Here is a 14,492-nt window from a genome sequence, read left to right on the forward strand (position 1 = left end):
CATAGTAGTGTTTATATGTCAATCCCAATTTCCCCACTCAACTGTGTTTTTATCTTCATCTCCTCTAGCTTGGAAGATCAATGAAGGCGAGGTCTTTATCAACAATCAAAAACATTCCGTTTTCTCAAAATCTTCTGTTTCTCTCAATTACTTTTAACAATGTCTTAGTGAGAGTGACGTGATTGAACTTGTTTCATCCTTTTGGAAAAATCATAGTGGGTATTGTGTGCTCTGCTTATTAAATCAGAATACTCATTTTTCAGTCCTGTCTGCCAAATATGCAAAGGTTCATTATAAGTTATTATTATTGTCGAGGTGCAGTTAGTACATTTCCAGCTCCTTGATGTCAGAGCGTGGTTCCTGCAAATTAATTGGAAGTTATTTGTTTTTATATGTTTCACAAATGGGGTTTAAACCCCAGAGAATCCCTTGGAAGCTTTTTAATGGGTTAGAAAATGGTGTTCCCAAGTTTTAAAATGTGAGCCATGAGAGCTTTTATGGATTCACACATCATTTGTTGGCAATAAAATCACTTAATGATAGAAACCTTTCCAAACTTCTGTTTTCAAAATGCCCTCTCCCTAGCACACGTCCCTGACAGTGGTTACTTTCTCACTCATTGTTAGTTGTTGCTTTGACCTTGAAGGTGCAGGTTAAGTTTGTTGATTTATTTAGTTAAAACTCCCGCCAAGGCTGAGACTTCCTAAATCGGCTGCTGGTTGCTCATACCTGGAGTGGAGAAGTGCCAGCCCACCCCCTTCTGGTCCACCTCTGCTTATTTCCTTGGAAATATCTTCATGCCATTGTGTAGTGGGCATCTTTGTCCATTTTCATGAGGATTTGTTTAGTTAAAAACTAGATGAGATAGTCTGCAAATTCTCTTAATGGGAATTTGGGATCTTCAATAACAGCAAAATTCTGGAACAAGGAAGGTGTGAGGAGTGGCATCAACCCATGCCATCTGGAGTCCCAGATGTCCCATCGGGGTGCCTGGTGCACCCCCGTGACACCTGCCAGTCAGGCTCCTGCAGTGAGAGTGAGCACCTGGGTCAACCCACATAGCAGATCGACAGACCATAATTTCCTTTCTTTCTTCCTTCCTTTTTCCTCCCTTCCTTCCTTCTTTTCTTCCTTCCTTCCTCTCTTTCTTTCTTGATAGAAACCAATAAAACGGAAGTCCTAGTATTTTTCACACACCCCAGTGAGTGCCTTGAACCAGTAGGGCAAATAAACAGAAATGGACAAGACTCACCAAGGACAGCTCCCTCCACCTGGACTCTCTCTCTTGGACCCAGGATTGTGACTTTTGACCATGGGGCTTACTGGGCTTTACTGAGTTCTGCCCCCTTCACCGTCCCAGCTCATCACTGGGGTCAGGAACACAGGCTAGTATCCAAAGAACACTTCAAATTCAAAAGGCAAAAATAGAAGTCCTCACCTTCCTCAACGAACCTGCTTATCCTACTCTGCTGTCTTTTAATTTGTACCCTGCAGTCTGCCCGGTCAGCAGGGAAGAAACCAGGAATCCCACAGACTGCTCCCTCTGCCTTACACACGCACACACACATACACACCCTGACCCGTCCCCCACTCCAGACTACCAATCACCAAGTCCTGTCCACTCTTGTGCTGAATCGTCATGCCATATGATTAAAGTATTATGAACTCTAGTTAATAATAATGTATCAATAGTGGCTTATCAATAGTAACAAATGTACCTCACCAGCACAAGATGTTAGCAAGAGGGGAAACTGTGCTGTTGGGGTGATGAAGTGATAAAAGGGAACTGTCTGTACTTTCGGCTCAACTTTTCTGTAAACCTAAAACTCATCTGAAAAAATATTAATTAAAAACATGCCTAATACTATGGCCACAAAACACCTGATTGAAAGCAAGAGAGCCAAGTAAACTTGACGGAACGCAAGCTGCAAATTGTACCTCTCTGGGATAATATTGGAGAACGTATGTCAAAGGAATGATTCGGTTTTAGAGTAGCTAAGGGTGAGGGGGTTTCTCCCTCCTTAAACAGCGAGAGAACGAATTCCTCTGTCTACGGGGGCCGCTCCTAGCAAGTTGCAGGGTAAGGGAGGGGCGGCAAGCCGTGGAAACACTGCCACCTAGTGCTAGAAGACAGACTTTCAAAAACTTGGATGACGGCTTTGCACTGGTCAGACTCCGTGGTGTTATCACTAACACAGGAAAAGGGCCCACATCCCTTTATAAAAGCTGGGAGAGAGAAGCAATGAGAGAAGGGCAAAAGAACAGGAGAAGGAGAAGGAGGGCTGGGATGCCCACGTGGTCAGGTCCCTAGCATTTTCCATCAAACAGACCGACACTGGCAGAAGGATCAGATCTGGAGAACCCAGAAGGCTCCTACACAGATAAGAGTGATTGCAAAGGCACTGCAGAATCTGTCTGCTTAAAAACATCTGTGCCACGTAATGCTGCCCATATGTTCCTATTGATGTTGATTCCCACAGGACGCAGAAGGCACAGCCAAAAGGCACGTCTACCCTTCATTCAGTGGGTCTCTAGTGAGCACCTATGCTGCGCCAGGCAGTCCTGGGGGCGCGTGGGGGTATGTTATACCCAGAGACTTCCCATGTCATCTGGAAATAGGCAGCCTTCTAGCACTCCTTCCTGGGTACCAAGAGATGTTTCCCTTTGACTTTAAAAGGGGAGCAGGAATGGAGACTTTGGTGGGAGGTTCTGGAGCTCGAGGAGGGGACCCCCAGGGCTCCTGGCTGAGAGAAAGTGCAAAGGGACGCCAATTACCAGGTGCAGGAGAGACCCGTGGGGTAAGAAGCAGGGAGGCTGCACGTTAGCCACGCCCTGACTTTGCTTCAGGCTGCAGTGACAGCAGAGTCAGCAGCCCCTGGTGAAACATTTTAGCTGTTGAATGGGTGGCCCATTCTAGGCCGCTCGGCTTTAACGGAGGAAACTTCCTATGATGAAGGGACTCCAGGCAGTGTTTCAGCCTCTGTTGCTCTTTCCCAGATTATCCCGTGTATCAGTTTCCGAGGGCTGCTGAAATAAGATACCACATACTGGTAGGCTTACAAAGTCACAGATGTACTTTCTCACAGTTCTGGAGGCCAGAAATCAAGGTGTCAGCAGGGCCATGCTCCTTCTGAAAGCTCTAGGGGAACATTCTTCCTGGCCTCTTCCAGCTTCTGGTGACTCCAGGCATTCCTTGGCTTGTGGCTGCATCACTCCAATCTCCGTCTCCATCTTTTTTTTTTTTTTTTTTTTTTTTGTGGTACGCGGGCCTCTCACTGTTTTGGCCTCTCCCGTTGCGGAGCACAGGCTCCGGACGCGCAGGCCCAGCGGCCATGGCCCCGCGGCACGTGGGATCCTCCCGGACCGGGGCACAAACCCGCATCCCCCGCATCGGCAGGCGGACTCTCAACCACTGTGCCACCAGGGAAGCCTGCTGTGTAATATTTAAAACAGCCATAGAAAGAGACTGTGACCAGTATGGAGTCTAGGGGAAAAAAGAGAGGTGGTCAGGAATTGGAAGGTGCTAACGTCTCGGCATCTCAGCATCCAGGGCTGTGCAGCCAATGCCATGTCATCAGGTGCCCCTCACGACCCGTGATAAATGCCTGTCTACGCTCTGGTCCATGTTCACCAAGCAACCTGCTGATTCCTAGTTAGCACCACAAGTACCTGGATGGAAGAAAAGCGGTGCCTTGAATGGTAGCCTGGAGTGTTCCAGGATGCTGCTACAAAAGTCCATTGCTGAGATGATGATTCGAAATAAAAAGACACCCCGAGGGCTGGAGAGCAGATGTGGGACTTGCAGCAGGGCGTGGTCTCTGCCCACGATGGGCAGAGCTCGTTGATGTGACCCCAAAGCCATCAGCCACCTGCCTGCTCAGCCACAGTATCACCCACATGGCAATATTTCCCTGGATGAATGACTCGAATCCCCACTTGCCCTGCATTAGGTCCTGATTCTTCACAAAGTCCAAGGGCCTCCAAGCCTCGGCCTGAACTGGGATTGAACCCAAAGACCCACAGAGCTGAGCTTAGTATTAAAGTCACAAAATCAATGATCTTTCTGTCTCTGTCGCAAGTCCTGGGAGTCAGGGGCAGTCACTAGAGCCACTGGCCTTGGGTCTTTCCCTGCCCTCACCCCTTACCCACGTCTTCCCTCAGCTGTGGCTGCCTACTCGCCTTGCCTGTGAGTGCAGTTTCCTGAGCAACCCAGAGGGGTCCTCAAACTTACCGACCCCCTGGTTGGTCCCCAGCTGGGAGGGAGCCCTGGGGTAGAGCCCATCACCTGTGCTGCAGGAAATGGACGTGGCTGGCTGCACGAGGAAACACAAATGGTGCAATGTCACCCCAACCGTAGTCCAGAGAGCCCAGAGCCCTCAGGCCCATTCTGGGCGGGGATCTGCTGTGGCAGCGGGGAGTCAGGGGAGGCTGAAGGCCATGGTGAGTGAGAAGTTTCAGGAAAAACTCCAGCAATGGAAGATGAAGGCCTGGAAAGGCAGGTGGATGGACAACAGGAGGCCTGAGGTTGAGGGCTTTGGGTTTCCTTCCGAGGGGGAGGCGCTGAGTGTGGCTCCCCCAGCTCTGAACCGTTCTCTGCTGTGGTTGTTTCTTCCCCATCTCATCTCCCAGCTGCCTCTTGAATTTGTTTTGTTGTGAGATGCATCTTAGACATGAGAGAGCATAAAATATCTATGTCTGGATTCATGAGTAATCAAACAAATATCCATGTAGCTACCACCCAAGCTACCAGTAACTTAGAAGCTCCAGGGCACCCTCCTGTGTATCTCCTACCCCAGAGGTGACCTCTATGCACAAGGCATAGACAAGGGGTGGGGACCGGACAGCATGGGGGAGGGTGGGGACATGTGTAGCTGAAGGACATCCTAGGAAAAGGATGACTTTCTTTTAGGCTTTTTGCTGATGGTCCCAGCATAAACCTGCGTGGCAGGGCACACCCAAACTTTCGGCCCCTGCGTGCTCACTTGTCCCGGGTGGCAGATGTGGGAGGTGTGTTCTGTGCCTGCCCTGCACGGGTCAGTGGGAAAGAAGAGCCACCAATGGTGACACGTGGATGATTTCAAGACTTCAGGGGGGACAGGAATAGGAAGCAGAGTGCCCTGTCAGGATGCTGTTGGCCGTAAATAACAGAAAGCCCAACTCAGACTGGCTTAGACAAGTGGCTTATTTACTGGCTCACCTAACTGCAAGTCAGACCTCCATGTCCCATGGTTCTCTTGGTTATGCCCTTCTGTGAGATGGATGCCATGTTCTAGGTCTCACCTCCAGGCACAACAGCATTCGGAGGACCAGAAGGGCGTTTCCTCCTGTGGCTTTTCTCTAAGAGCAAAGGAATTTCCCCAGAGACATCCCCCCTCCCCTGGCAAAATGGGTCTAATGGGTCCACCGCTGAACTAATCTTTGGTGCCTGAGTTCCAGAATTCAACTTTAATGGGGGGATGGGACCACCATGACCAGCTTAGATGAATGAGACTCTGCCTTGGACTGGAGGCCACCATAACCATAGCCTGACTGTTACCCCTGGGAATTTATCAAGATGTTGGTGAGCACACTGGACTTCCCTTCAGATGCAAGATAGGGGGTTCAGGTCCATTTTAGGTTGCAAATACTACTACAAAAGAATTGTGCATACATTCATTTATTTATCCTCGAAGACCATTTCCCTGTAGGAGCTTATAAAGTGTCCCAGGCAAACAAAGCTGGTTGATAGGACAGATCAGCTTCTCATACTCTTTCCTCTGAAGAGCTCTTCCTGTGATAGTTTGATAATACTCAAAGGAAAGCATCATGTTACCGTAATATCCATAACTAGATGGTTGCCCTAGGTGTTGGAATCCAGAGATAATGGTCAAAGTACACTACCACTGAGAAATTCAGGGGTTTAGAAATAGACTAGGAAAAGAGGAATCTCTTGGGGAATCCTAGAGGTCCTCTCCTCACTTGCAGGTCTCACCCAGCATGAGGAACAGGCATTATCTATTAATAAATATGAGTGTACTTTACTATTTTCTCCCTCTTGCTTTTTTCATTTAATATGATTTTCTGGAAATCATTCCACAGTGGTATAGGAACTATTCCTCTTTCATTTCCACATCTTGTACCTGGGCCCCAGTTTACTCAACCAGTTTCTAACTTATTCAACCACTTCCCTATTGATGGACATTCGGGTTGTTTCCAGCCTTTTGCTCTTAAAAGCAATGCTTCTGTGAATGGCTGTGTGCATGTATCTCAGTTGCATTTTGTCAGTATACCTTTGGGAAAGATTCCTAGAAGTGGGATTGCTGGGCATATATATGCATATATATATTTGCATATATAAATTTGCTAGGTAATGTCAAATCCTCCTCTGTAGAGTTAGACCATTTGAATCACATGGTTTTATCTCTCTCTCTCTCTCTCTCGTGCTGTTAAACCATGTTGAAGCTCTATGTTGAACTTATTGTCAAAGTGTCCCACTGAGTTAGGAAAACAAAACAACCCATCTCCTCCCTGCCCTGCCCCCTTCCCCCACAATGTGTCCCCTTTACTTTCACACAGGACACGTCACTTCTGACACTTCTGGTCACCAAGTATGTGGGTTTTTTCTCCCACACCAAGCATTTCTGCGACGCCAGCTGTGTCCTACCCTTGAACTCAGTCCTGACACTACCGGAGAGAATGTCAGATCCCACAGATTAGGGGATCAGTCCCACAGAACTCCCCTCCGCCCACTTCAGATGCCAATAGCAAGACCACGTTGTCACCTGCGCTAGTGACCTATCGGCTATGAATCAGAGGTTCCCACGACCACCTCCTCGGGTTCAATTAATTTGTTAGAGCAGCTCACAGAACTCAGGAAACCAGTTTACTTATGTTTACTGATTTATTATAAAAGGATATGATAAAGGACACAGATGAGCATCCAGAGGGAAGAGATGTGGAGGGCCAGGTGTCGGGGGAGGGGCACAGAGCTTCCACCCATCTCCCTGGCACCTCCACACGCTCGCCAGCTTGGAAGCTCTCCGAACCCCTTACTGCTGGGATTTTATGGAGGCTTCATCAAGTGGGCATGATTAACCATTAACTCCATTTTCAGCCCTTTTCCCTTCTGAAGAGAATGGAAGGTGGGGCTGAAAGTTCCAAGCATCTCATCATGGCTTGTTCTTTGTGGTGGCCAGCCCCCATCCAGGAGCTGTCCAGGAGCCCAGCTATAGTTGTTTCCTTAGAACAAAAGACACTCCTATCACCCAGGAAATGACCAGGGTTTCAGGAGCTCTGAGCCAGAAGACCAGTATGGATATATACAGGTATTTTTTCCCCTATTATCTCACACCCACTTAAGAAAAAAATTACATTAACAGAACTAAGCTTTTAGTTCCCCTTACAGGTTCTATTCAATGTGTCTGTGAATTGGAGTCTTTATTAAGCATGAAAACAAGCCAATTTGGCTACTTAGTGATTAGGCACTTACAAAGGTACCCTAAGGCCCTATTTCCAGTATTGATGGCTGTCTATTTCAGCATCATTAAAACGATCGCACTTTGAAACTATTTCAATGAAAAAAGTTCATGCTGTCTGCTGGGGGAAGGATTCTGGTGTTAGAGTATCCCCTGATGGCATTACATGTCCCTCAGGTCTTTTAGAAAAGGGAAACTCCCTCTTGTACTGGACGTTGAATCTCCTTCTGCATCAGGTCCGCTTTTTGTTTACTCCCATGGGTCCAGCCAGGACTCTGGATTCTCTTCGCCTCACAACACCTCCAAAGAGAGCTGGCTGAGGTGCAGCCCCTGGAAATGAGGGAAGGGTTTTGATTCCATTTATCTGGGCGTGGTGGAGGCATGCCAGCCTGTCTGATAACAGACAGGTGCGTCATAAATTCCATGGGCTGACCCCCTAATTTGGGGAATTTGGGCCCCATGATCTGGGGCTTTTGGTAGCAAGTCGAGGCTTCAGATTCCTTTGGAGATTGATCACCTGCCAAAAATCCCCTCACAAGTGAACGTGTCCCGAAAGGAGTGCTTGCACACCTCAGATACATGATCCACCTTCTTCATGAGCCGGTGGCCTCTAAAAAGGCTTGTGAAGGGATGGGGTGGCAGCAGTGGAAGAAAACAGGAACCTTGAGCTCTCAGAGCCTATGGGTACCAGGGAGGGATCGGGTGATCGAGTCATTCAAAAGCTTCCCTGTAGAAATAAACGCAGGTCAGTTCTGGAACAAAACAAGATTCACTGAAACCAGACCACGGTTTGGCTTCAGGAAAGATTAAAGGGAAGGTTGAGCCTTTTCAAAGAAATAGGGTGCACATGGGCTGTGTAAATTTCACAGGAAGGGAATAACAGCCCGTATGACGTTTTGAGAAAGATGCCACCGATTTATTAAGAAGAAAGGTCATCAGAAAAATCCAGCCTTTGCAAATAAAGGTCAGAAAGGATAGACATTTGGAAATCTGAATTGCTAACCTCTTTTTAAAATAATTAATTAAATATTCGTTTTGAAGTGGCAGCAATAATTTTTAATATTATCAGCTTTAAACATCATAAATTGAATGCAGAGGAATCAATAGTCAAAGCCATACTAAGAAAGTATTCAGAGAAACGACTCACTCCCACCCTCACTCCCTCCCCTAGTAACTATATATTGTTATTTTTCCTGCCTTGAGACTACAGCCAGCCCTGGGAATGTGGGAAAGGAAAGAAGAGAAGGGCCTGATGAACAGACAATCCTTTTGCAGCTCTGGCCAGGAGGCGGCACCTTTAATCTGGGCTCCTATCCCCCTGAGGGGCAGAGGGGTCCCCTTAATTAAGTGCAGAGCAGAGCCTCCAGGCAAAGCAGAGGGAGGCCCTGGGACCGAGATGGAGCCAGACCCAGGCCAACTGTTGAAAACCAACCTCACTTGTACACTTGCTTCAAGTCCACATTTGCTGAAAAAGTTCCTAAGGGAAGAAGTTCAGTTTGGGGAGGGTAGAAACCTTTGGTCTAAAAAAAACTTTAATGCATGGGAAGAAAATAAGCAACCTCTCAAATCATCCCATTTCAGAGCTCACACCATCAGATGGTCTATCGCTGAAGCCAACAGTTTTTGATGGAACAGCCCCTATAGCACAAAACAATTTTTTTGAGCCAGTACTCCCCATATCCTGATTTATGTAAATGTATTAATTTAAAAATTTAACCACAAATTTGCATATTTGTTTTATTCATAGATTTTATATATTAGTTACAGAATGTTACATTATAAAACATACACAGAAAGCAGGTATTAAGAGCATTAAGGGAATTCCCTGGCCGTCCAATGGTTAGGACTCGGGGCTTTCATTTTGGAAGGCTCAGGTTCAATCCCTGGTCAGGGAACTAAGATCCCTGCAAGCCGGAGGAGTGTTAATATCCAAAAAACGTCTCAATATGTGCTTGTATTTACTTCCTTCGCCTCTAGGGTGTGGACACCCCACCCACTTTGGGACCCCTTGACCCCGGAGGTGGGGGGACGGTGAGACGCGCCTTCATCTCTCTCTTCCAGACTCACAGGGACGAGGGAGAAAGCGGGGAGGGGGCTTATGTTGATTGACAGTCTATCGTGAGTCAGCACATTATCAACTAATTTTTATCCTGGATTCAGGGATTAGTGTCTCACTTATCAGACGAGACTCCCAGGTGGGTGCTGTGTCATGCAGCCTCCACAGGCTGGACCAGGGTGCGACCCCCGTGCAAACCTACTCCAGGGAGTCAGGAAGTTGAAACCAGGACTTAGAGTCCAGCACAGGGACATGTTAACTTATTTTATTTTGTTGATTTTTCTGCTGGGAAGTTCTTTAAAGCATTGCTTTATTTCTTTTGCTTTTTGAATGTAGCCACTTCAGAGAGCAATATTCCTCCATCTTCGTCCCACGGGACACTTGTTGTGAATGGTTCACAAGTTGCTTTGTTTGGGTCATCTGTTTAGCACATGGTTTCTCATCATGAACACTACTGGCATTTGGGGCTGGATCAGTCTTTGATGTAGGGGGCTCCTGTTCCTTGTAGGATGTTCAGCAGCATCCCTGGTCTCTACCCTCTAGATGACAGTGGTACTCCCCCAAGCTGGGACAACCAAAAATGCCTCCAGATTTGACCAAATGTCCCCCTCAGTTGAGAACTACTTGTGGAAAGTCAGCCCCACCACTGGGTTGTTCCTTTCCAGACACCCCTACTCTACTACCCTTTGTTATGGAGCCCAGTGCAAGTGTCCTACCCTTCGAGGTTGGAGCCTCCACTTTCCAAGAAGCAGTTGCATGAGATCTGAGAGAGTGGTGGCCAGTGCCCTCTCCTGGACCACAGCCATGTCCTCCTAACTCACCTCCTGCAAGTGCTTGCTCCAGGTGCATAGCCGTTCCTATCACCCCTCAGTGGACAACCCTTTGGGGAACCTCAGTGCTCTTCAGATAGCCCAGGCTTTCTGACTGGCTCATGGGGTTCTTCTATGCTTGGTCTTTGCCTGCATCTTCAGGGCGATCCCCCTTTACAGCCCGCCTCCCTGAGCCCGTCCACGCTTTGCTCCATCCTCCCTGAGATGACTTTTTCCTGACATAGTCCTTGCCCTGGGATTCTCCCATGCTCCTTCCTCTGCTGCATGCTATCTCCCACCTTTTTTCTTGTTTTTTTTCTCTTCTTTTCTCTCCTTTACTTTCCTTTCCTTTTTGCCAGCTAAACTTCTATTCTTTTTTCAGGTGTTCCTTAGACCTGACCAAGACTCATTCCACATCTATCCAGCCCCATGTCAGGGCAGGGCGCTGCTCCTATGTGTTCCTAACAGGCGGCCCTCTCCTAACAGAACATTTGCTGTCTCCGTGTTGTAATTGCTTGGCTAATTGTTTGAAGCCTCCCGGGAGTGTGGCTCCATTAGGGCAAAGGCTATGGGCCTTTGTCACCCCTGTATCCCCGTGCCCAGCACAGTGACTGGCACACCAGCAGATCTTAGGGCATGCATGCACTGGATGGTGGCTGGCACCAGGTCCATGCCTCCCAAATATTAGGAAGGGTTAAGTTCATAGGATTAAGTTTACAGACTCTGGAGCCAGGCTGTCTAGGTGCATCGCTGGACTGTGCTGCTTTCCAACTGGGTGCCCTTGGGCAAAGTACTTACCCTCTCTATTCCACAGTGCCTTCCTCTTTCGTGTAGGGTGGTAATAACAGTATTTACCTTAAGAATTATTATAAGCACCATATGAGTTAATATAAGTTATATGCTTAAAACAGTGTCTGGCAGAACATCAGTGCTAAATAAGAGTTTGCTGTTAGAGTTTCTGAACACTCACTATAACTCACCCACACTAAGGGGATAAGAGTTTTGATCTGAGGGAGACGGTAGGTGATTGGGAGGAAGATGGGGAGAGAGACAGGGTAGGCTCCGGAGTCCTCATGTCAGAAAAGGAGGAAACCAAGAGCCTGGAATTCTCAAGAATAACATTAGGACCTCGGAGAGGAGGGAGAAGAGGGGGAAGGATTCCAGAAACTCACTCATTTTACAAGAATTTATGGTCTGTTCATTTTGGGTCCAGGAAAGAAGACGGAAACTCTCTTTGCTGGTTCCTCCCCTGTTTGGCCCTCCCTCCCCCGGACTCACATGAGGAAGCATCTCTGGATACCTAATCACCATTTATCACAATGTTTCCACGAGAAAAATGCCTCTCAGGTTCCTCCCTTCTGACTTGTCAACACATCCATTAGAAAAGAGGGGCTGCAGGTTATATAAAACCAGGGTAGTTTGTTGTTATCAAGCATTTGGCTGAAATGGAAATTTTAAATCTGCCTTGGGGGGGATTTCTAACTCTCCATATTTATTCCATTGGATAGTTAACCCAAATCTGAAATCTTTTTTTTTAATTGAAATGTAGTTGACGCACAATATTACAAAACCCAAATTCTTCATCCGCATTTTCAGTTTTGCACTCACAGGTCTGGAGCCATAGAGGAATCACCTGGTGTGGCGTCAAGTCTGGGTCCTGGTGTCTAGAGGGGAAACGACTTCAAACTTCTGAGCAAGGTTATCGCCACATGAGGAGAAGCCGAGAATAGGAACATTTTCTTGATTCTTGATCCTGCGTCCATCAGCTCACACTGGCATTTACTGATTATTTGAGCTCAAGCAGTTGGGAATGCAATGGAAACAGCCAGATTATTTGGAAGCTGTTGAGTTAATGTGGTTGTTTAAACAATTACATCAGGCAGGCAGCTGGGCAGGCAGATAGGAAATATTTGCCTGACAACTGTGCAAGGCACCTGGGACAAGGCAAGGGCGAAGGTGGCCTGTTGTAGAGGTTCCGAGCGTCACCTGTGCTGAGAGACCTGGGTTGGACCGCTGACTCTGCTGCTTTCCAGAGTTATTTGATACCCTGAATCTCAATCTGCTTATCTATAAAATGGGGATGATAATTTCAGGTACCTTGTAGAGCTCTGAAAGGATGGAACGAGATAAGCCACCTGCAGAGTTGAGCACATTCGAGCATTAGTTATTAATGTTACTGCCTCTGTTTTGTTCTCCAGCAGATGGAAGGATCCTATCAGGGGAGAGAACTGATTAGCAAAAGCCCCCTGATGAGCCATTTTGGTTGAAACAATAGCTCTCAGAGAATAGGCAGATTGGGTGAGGAATGAAACAGAGAGATGGCTAAATCGCTTTGCATGATTGATTAACGGGGATTTGGGAGTTAAATGTAAGCCAGCTAAGGTGGCGAGGGAGAGTGGGACCCCTGTTACAGGTATAACCAATAAAAATTCTTGGGGCCAGGAATGGACTAAGGGCCTTAAGAATCTGTATGTCTACTGTTCAATTTTTTGGCATTTTTTTCTTGTCGTGGTTCTGATGTAACTAACCCCCAATCCACTACCCATCATTAGCCCTAAATCTTAAGTAGACACCTCCCACACCATGGAGCCATGTGTTCTAGATTGCCAGCACAATCTTGTGGTTTACACCTGTAGCCTCAGCATAATACTTTCACTTTCAAAAGTGTCCAAGTTTGGACTATCAATTATGTCCCAATTATGCCAACTAAATACCTTCTGTGAGGAGGTATGTTTGAAAAACCAAGGCAAAGAGGCTGGGCTCACCTGGGCTGAGATGAGGAGGAGAGGAGGGAGAAGCAGGTAGAGATGGGACAGGGGTGAGGCAGACACAGGGGCTCCAAGCCAGAGGGGACCACTTGAGATGGGGCACAGTCAAAGGGAGAGATGCTGAGTTGCCCTCCATGCTCAGATGGGGCTTCCAGCCACCTGCCTCTTTGCAGAGAGCTGGAAGACAGGGGATATTCATGAAACTAGCATATGAGTTATTTTTGCAACATTTTTAGATAGATTAACACACTGAAATACAAAAATTCTATCAGCCCTCGAAAATCTCCCGTGCCCTTTGTCGGCAATTCCCGACTCTACACCCTGCCCTTAGCCAACCACAATCTGTTTTCTGTCTGTCTGTTTTAGGCTTGGAAAAATAATGTTGTATAAATGGAATCATGCAGTTTGTAGCCTTTTGAGTCTGGCTTCTTCCAGTTTTCATCATGCATTTGAGATTCATCCATGTTGTTGCATATTTCAGTAGCTTATGTCTTTCTATTACTGAGAAGTGTTTCATGGTATGCATGTGCTGGTTTCTTTATCCATTCCTCAGTTCAAGGACATTTAGGCTGTTTTCATTAACTGTATAATTTTTAGAAATCAATACACCTGTGTAACTCATATCCCTCTTGAGGAGAAGCCAAGAATAGGAACATTTTAAGATAGACATATAGGTTTCATTTAAAATACCACTGCGATTGGGCTTCCCTGGTGGTGCAGTGGTTGAGAGTTTGCCTGCCGATGCAGGGGACACGGGTTTGTGCCCCGGTCCGGGAAGATCCCACATGCCGCGGAGCGGCTGGGCCCGTGAGCCATGGCCGCTGAGCCTGCGATCTGGAGCCTGTGTTCCGCAACGGGAGAGGCCACAACAGTGAGACGCCCGCGTACAGCAAAAAAATAAAAAATAAAATACTACTGCGAAACAAATTCTAGTTCAAGGGTTCTTAACCATTTCTGAGCTATGTATCCCTTTGCTAGTCTGGCAAACTCTTCTCTGAATACTGTTTTTAATGTATAAAATAAAATGCAGGGCTTCCCTGGTGGCACAGTGGTTGAGAATCCACCTGCTAATGCAGGAGACACGGGTTCGAGCCCTGGTCTGGGAGGATCCCACATGCCGCGGAGCAACTAGGCCTGTGAGCCACAACTATTGAGCCTGCGCGTCTGGAGCCTGTGCTTTGCAACGAGAGGCTGCGACAGTGAGAGGCCCACGCATCGCGATGAAGAGTGGCCCCCACTTGCTGCAATTGGAGAAAGCCCTCGCACAGAAACGAAGACCCACAGCAGCCAAAAATACATAAATAAGTAAATAAATAAATTTATTAATAAATAAATAAATAAAATGCATAGGATTATCAAAGAAAGCCAATTACACTGAAATTCAGTTATCAATTATTAAGAAGAA

This window comes from Hyperoodon ampullatus (assembly GCF_949752795.1).
Source record: "Hyperoodon ampullatus genome assembly, chromosome: 5".
NCBI lineage: Eukaryota > Metazoa > Chordata > Mammalia > Artiodactyla > Ziphiidae > Hyperoodon > Hyperoodon ampullatus.